Here is a 7295-nt window from a genome sequence, read left to right as displayed (position 1 = left end):
AACGAGTGCCACAAGCAAGAAAAGGGGCCTGGATAAAAGCACTTATTGGAGTCGGGTTGGACTGAATACAGCGAAAGAGGTGTCATCAGGAAATACATATATTTACCAATTTTAAACAAGTGATGGGAAGTCATTGTTAAAAAAGAGGAAAAGCACTGGCCTGAGAACCGACCCTTGATGCACTCCACTGATCATTGACTATGGATGATCTGTCAAGTCACAGATATCACTGCTTTCTTTTCCCCTCCATGTATTCTCATTCTGTTTGCATGTAAGAAGTAAGTCAATCTAGTGACAGCTCTTAAGTTGAATGAATAGCTTCTGTTTGGGAAAGGTCATGATCACCGAGTCCTATACTTTGGTTTTGGCTAGGTTACAGAAGCCCAAAGATTTCTCGCCTTTGACAACAGTTGACAGCAGCCGCAGCAGGCGGTCTTGGGTCCTGATATATTGAACCAAGCCGACCATGATATATTGTGGCCATGGTTGACTTTTTAGTGTTAACTAGCTTTGTATGTTTAATCAACAGAAAATACACTAATCTTTTGAGTGCTTAAAAAAGGGTAAATACGACCAATATAGGCCTGAAGTTATCACATGGACAATTATCCCATTTTATAATTATATAGACTTAACATCATCAAAGATTTTCTAAGGACTCAGGAAACTGGCCAGACAGGAATAAGGAGTGGTTCATTACATTTAGAATGAGCCATAAAAACACATTTCTTTTAATGGCCTTAAGAAATACTAAATTTAAACCATTCCTACTACTCTCACACTTACTTTGAAACGAGAGATTTAACCTTGCACCGATTTACAATTATACCAATTTATAACCATCGATTAAGGTAAGTGAAAACACAAGTTTTGTATTAAACACAATTAGTATTTAATGAAGCCAAAACTCTTCACAATAATTACAAAATTACGTACAACAAAACAAATACATTTGGCACTGGCGATACACGGCCAGTCACCGATCCTACGACAGTTGACGATAGATATGATAGGAATTGACATGAAAACATTGATTATTGTCCCTGGACTATTGATACGACGATCTACTAAATCCCAGCTTCTAAATGCCTCACAAAACTACGTAAAATAACATTGGTTACGTATGAGAAAATAGTCCAATGTACACACAGTTTCATCATGTTACATCGACAAATAACATATAAAAGTATAAATAAATGACCCCAAGGCTAAATTCTAAGTTTGTCAACATTTATAAAAAGCTCTTTTCATTGATAGGTTGTCACAAGGTTAAATAACAACGGATGTTTTATGTACACAAATGATAAAATGGTGACTAAAGTAAAATAAAAATTAGTTGCATGTGTTATACAATAACTAAATTAGTAACCGAAAAGGTAAGTATACAATCGATTACAAATTTGTCCATAAAAAATATGTCAAACGACTACAACAGAAAATAACATATCAGAACCACGTACAGTCTTGGAATGTTTGATATGGCTATTTCACTTAACTAGCAAAACTGTTAGAAAGAATTAACAATTGTTAATACGATCTTACTCCAGGGAAGTTGAAACATCCACAAAAAGGCAGTGAACAATGACAAATTTTACATTTTAATCAAATGCAAATCAGTGTGAGACAAATCTATTACTATCATAAATTAACTTGTTAATCAGTTTAAAAACATAGAGCCAGTCATTGATAGTATGTACAAAGTAAATATATTAAGTTTTATTAATAACTTGATACTTTCAAATAGTATAAGAGTTTATTCAACAAGTGGATACATTTAGTACATAAACAGCAAGCACAGAATATAAAATAGATAAAACATTTTGTCCTACCGAGTGAAGCCAACTTCCAATCCAGTTTTCCCGTGAATAAAACAGCTGTTGTAAATAAATAAAAAACTTACCAACTTTATTTGTAACAAAACAAATTTTTACATTACTACGTTAATTTATGATAACTATAATTTACTTTCTCAGTCAGTCTAGAGAACTATTGGCATAGCTCCAAACCAAGTTTGGTAATTGTAGACTCAAGTAAAAAAAAAACAAAAAAAAAAAAAAACCCAATGTCATCGAAAAACATACTTTAAAATTTCTTATGTTTTAAGCTGCATGATTAACTTTTCCCTACACGGCCAGTAATACTATCACATGCGTAAAGACTCATTTTACATTCTGTGTTCGCTGTTTATAAGTAAGAACAATACAGGCCTTTTGACATACACCCAAGAAAACTTACTATAAAATATTTGACTACTTTTGAAACTATAATGTTTTGATTACCTTTGTTCCTATAAGAAAATTAATCAACAAATTGCATTTTGTTAATAATTAAGATGGTGAAAAATTCTAAAAAAATATTAAATCTCCATAAACTATAAATTACCCTGATTTCTTATACCATGCTTAATCTAAAACTAAGTTGAACGATATGTACAACGAGAAGAAAACGAGAGTTTTATTTGGCAACAAACAAGGATAATATTTCCTCAACAGAAATTGCTGACAATGTAAAATTTAAACTGTCTAAAGTTACCAACAATAGTTGCCTTAGCGTATATTTAGATTTTTTACGGCCTTGTGATAGAGTTTAAAGTTAATTGTAACACTTAACATAAAACACTACAGTGAGGAGCACCACTACATAATTAACCTTAAATATGACCTTTTACTACAAAACTATCACATGTACACTATAAAATGATATGGTAATATATAGGTACAAAATTAAAATTGTTCAAACTCAAAAGTAATCACTTTAAGTATAATCATTAGGATTCATTTTTAACTATTTTGAGTGGTTATAGTACTTGCCTAGCAATCAAAAGCTTACCGGATCGATCCTGAGAAAAGTTAGTGGCTTTTTGATAGTTCAAAACTGGACCCAGCTGTTGCTGATCATTGGGCTTTAAATAAATGATCCTGGCTAATGAAACAGCTGATCTTAGCTAGAAACAAAGCTACAAAGATCATCTCACTCCATTCTACACTCATCTTTCACTCATGTTTAGGTTAAAATTCACACCTGGGTGGCGTCTCCATCCCAATTGATAGTGATAATTTAAAATTATTGAGTGAAAACATTGAGTTTTGGATACTGAAGTAGACATCCCATCTATATGGACCAACTGTCGGCATTTTTTCATTAGAAAATAACCAAGTTGAGTGAGCCAGTAAGAGTAAGTGCTATATACCTTTAGCAATATAGGAGTGCCCGTGAAATGCATATGTTCAGGGGGCACTCCGATATTGCTAAGGGTAAGTAGAGTGCCTTAGATTCTATTTTCTACCTTATTTGTTGTCACTGAAATAGTTGACATGATTATATTTGATACTATAGCTTACAATTAGTCGTTGTATCAGTTTTACTTGGTTAAAAATCTGCATATTTGAAAGAAGTTAGTAATTTACATCAGCACAATCTGTCGGTGGCTCATTTGAACGTTAATTTTGATTTAAAAACTGCTGACAACTTTAACATGGGCATAAAATGACATCCTCTATCAATAGTCAAAGGTAAAAATTATTAAAAACATAGTGTAATTGATTAATAATGGTGCTTTACCACAAGACCGTAAAACTTGAGAATCTAAAAGTAGGCATAGAAATAACTAGAAATACAAATTAATTCACAAACATTAACGTTCAAAAAATCATTGAATAAATGGATATAAAAATAAATATAAAAATGGTTAAGACTAGAGTTAGCTGCTCATAAATAATAAAACATACCGTAAATCAAGGAGATTAATAAAACATTGAACGAACACACAGTGGTCACAAAACTCTGGAATTGCTAAGATTTTGTTTTTTGGTTAAAAGAATTAGATTTTTTAAACAAACAATATGGCGGATAATGTTCTTTTAACAACACAGTAGAAATATTTTTATCTTAAAAATAGACGCTTAGTAGAGGTAATAAAATTATTTTATCTACAAACTTTTCATGTAAATAATGTAGATTCCATAACTTATTAAGTTTCTATGTTGAATATTGAAATCAATCTCATTGTTTGTTTATTAACATACCTTTACGTACCAAGGCAAAATAACCTATTCACTAAAAAATAATTACCAATACAAAAATTACTAAATTAATTTGGTAATATAAATGTATAAAAAAACTACGTCCAGAGTTTTTTAACACCCTGTATATACAATACATAAACAAACATTCATAGAAACAATTACAGCAAAGGTAGACTCAGTTCATTTTGCAAGGTTAAACACTAATTTTTTTTACATAAATCGGAAATCGTTGTCCTCATTTTTAATCTAGGGATGTATGAAATATTGTCGCTTTATTCAAAACGAACACAATACACCTTTTTCAGTGTCTGGTTAAATCTTTAGTACAAACATATCTAAGGTTATATGCTAGTTTTAATTTCTTAGAATAATTTGCATTGAACTATGCAGGTTTTATCACCATCAAGTTTTAAAAACATTACTATTTCTATCAGCGGTAAACGACGAATAGTATTAGCCAAGCGTTTGTAAGTACTTTTGCCAAATATGTATTTGAAACGGGAAAATTATCGATTACAAATAATAAACAGATTTAAAATGCTACAAATCTTTTTGTGCTTCAGACTAAAACAATGATAAAATCTTTCCCCGTCGAACAGATAAAAGAATGTAATGCATCACTAGTATAACGTAACAACATTTAGGCCAACAATATATCGAAAGTTCAACACAGAACGAAACAGACCATGGACGTGGTAACATACTAAACTATTTGGAAGCCACATAAAGGAGTATGGAAATTAATGGTAGTTTCACTACGATTATCTAAAATATTACAGTAGGACGTCTTTGGTTAGCTTTCGATTCAGTCTAGCTGAGTCGTTTTAGTAACTCATGAAAAGACTGTTAGAAACCGACAGCAACCGACTACGATACTAATCTTGGATCGCAACTGAACACAAAAGGGAATGCTTAGCTGGTTCAATGAAGCATTGATTGATGAACAGCGGATAGTAGGCCTACTAATGTACAGTTAAATGCCCAGTTACTAAATTAGAGAAACTTAAAATAAACTTTAAAACTTTACAGCCTAATCAAAAGGGTTTGAAGGGAAAATTACTTATGTACATTTAAAGAAAAAATGTGAAAGCTACTAATGAGTAAGAAGTTTATGTCGAGTTGAAACTTCTTAGAATGCAATGATAAATTTGAAAACCACCTAAGCAAGAAGTGGCCAATCCTAGGTTTTGATATGTGCTACGTTTTGCAGGTTTTAATAATCAGTGGAACATATATAGAGTCAGACGTTTTCATGGTACATGAAAATAGATTTTGACGTTTTTCAAGCACATCCACAAATATTGTGTAGCCAGCAGTATACCAACCTTCCCAGAAACATTGAATGTTACAATTATAACAGATTAGGTACCCTAATTCTGCTCCGGCCTAACCACCTAGCCCATTTAGATTCTCCCCTAAATTCCATTATTTCGATTAGTTAAAGTTCTTTAGCAAACAATCTTCTACAAAGGTGAAAATTGGGAGATAACTTACACCAAATTCACCCAGGATCACCTCCCAACGGAATAGACCCAATTCGTTGTGCAAAAACGTCTAATTCTGTAAAGTTTTTTTAATATCGACTGTTAATACTAATCATATAAACCATATACTTAACGTAAGCTACTCTACTCTGGTGGGTTAGAAGGGCGTGTATGGCAGTGAATGCGGAGACAAGTTAAGGAGGTACGTAGGGGGGAGGCTTACGGTAGGTAGGGGTGGGTTTGGGCCTCCCTGAGTCCCTAGAGAGTGGGAAGGGGGGCGGGGGCTGGTACGCCTCCGTGTCCGACAGTAGAGCCGTCCGCTGGTGGTACTCTGGCGGAGGCAGTGGGGGCTTCTCCTCCTTCATGATCACCGGACTTTTATTCGCCGGTTCTGGTCTTTCTTCCAGTTCGTCCTGCGGAAAATAAAAAATTTCTGATGGAGTAATGTTTTTATGTAATTTGTCTTACCCATTCAAGTGTTATTGTAATTAAAATGTAGAGACTACAGAAGAGCTCCGATCCGGAAGAATTGGGAGTGGACCTCATCCGGATAGTCAAAATTCCAGATAATGGGATTTAGAAAAAGTATACAAGACAAAGACTCATCACAAGGTGAACACAATAAATTGGCTGCAAACTGCAAAAAAAACTATGAAAATTAAAAAAAAAAAATTTAAATTAAATAATTTAATTTAAATGAAAATTTAAATTAAATTTATTTTTACACCATGCGATTTTTTACTATCCATATGATTGGCCAATAATTGAAGTTCTACTATATTATCACACTATACTATACACACCTGGAATATGACGGGGATTCCTTTACTACGGAAGCTCTGGCGCTCGTCTTCGCTGCCGACAGACATCTTGCCAGTTCTGTGTCTTCTGTACAACACACAGGCCACCAGACCGGCACACAGCAACATGGCTGCAGACGACAAACGTAGCACATCAGTACAACAAATAACACAACAGCTGATAGTCCAGCAGATAGACAATTATTGACAGGATTACAAGACAGTTCTCTAAGAATAAATTTTGTATTATTAGTCTATTTCCTTACTTTTCCAGGATATTGTTGGTATTCAATATAGCTAATTGATGAAAAATACATTTTAATTTTACAAACAATTTTGACAGCTATAAAGTAAGTTTTTTGACACCCTTCGAAACAGTTGCACAAGTTGTAGTTTTGATTGATCCAGTTATTTTATTGATGGTTGATTTTTGATTATTTTCTATTTTAAATCAATACATACCAACAAGTCAACGACTATTTTAGCCTAGGCAAAACTCAAGATCATAGTCTCTTGCAATCGAATCTTGAACATCACCCACTTTCGCCAAGACATTATAATCCTGCCATAGTGGTGAAATTGAGAGCATCCCTCGTGATCGGTAGACATTATAATCGTTGCCGACATTGCATCTGAATATTGAAGGTCACCCCTATCCCACAACATGGATCGGGGGAAATGCTCTTAATTTTCTGGTAAAACTGAGAATCGACTTTTAAAATCCGAGCCATCCTTACTCAAAATCCTGGGCCACTAGGAAGGTAGTAAAATGTAGTACAAAGCTGAAATTCCAGTGAAAATACTACAACTTACTGACCTGCTATGACAACTGCTGGTACAACGACTGTGATCAAATATTCTTCGTGAGACCTAGACACGGGCCGTACGTCCCCACTGGGGTACACTGGCTCAATGGGGTGAGTCTCTGTCAGGGCTCCCTGGCATCTGTGAAAAAAATGTAGTTAGTTTAGTATGTTATCGAACAC

Source organism: Macrosteles quadrilineatus, unplaced genomic scaffold, assembly GCF_028750875.1.
Source record: "Macrosteles quadrilineatus isolate MER2022 unplaced genomic scaffold, UCM_ALF_1.0 Scaffold_6__1_contigs__length_79288215, whole genome shotgun sequence".
Taxonomy (NCBI): domain Eukaryota; kingdom Metazoa; phylum Arthropoda; class Insecta; order Hemiptera; family Cicadellidae; genus Macrosteles; species Macrosteles quadrilineatus.
The sequence above is the reverse complement of the archived record's forward strand: the minus strand, read 5'-3'. Positions refer to the sequence as shown.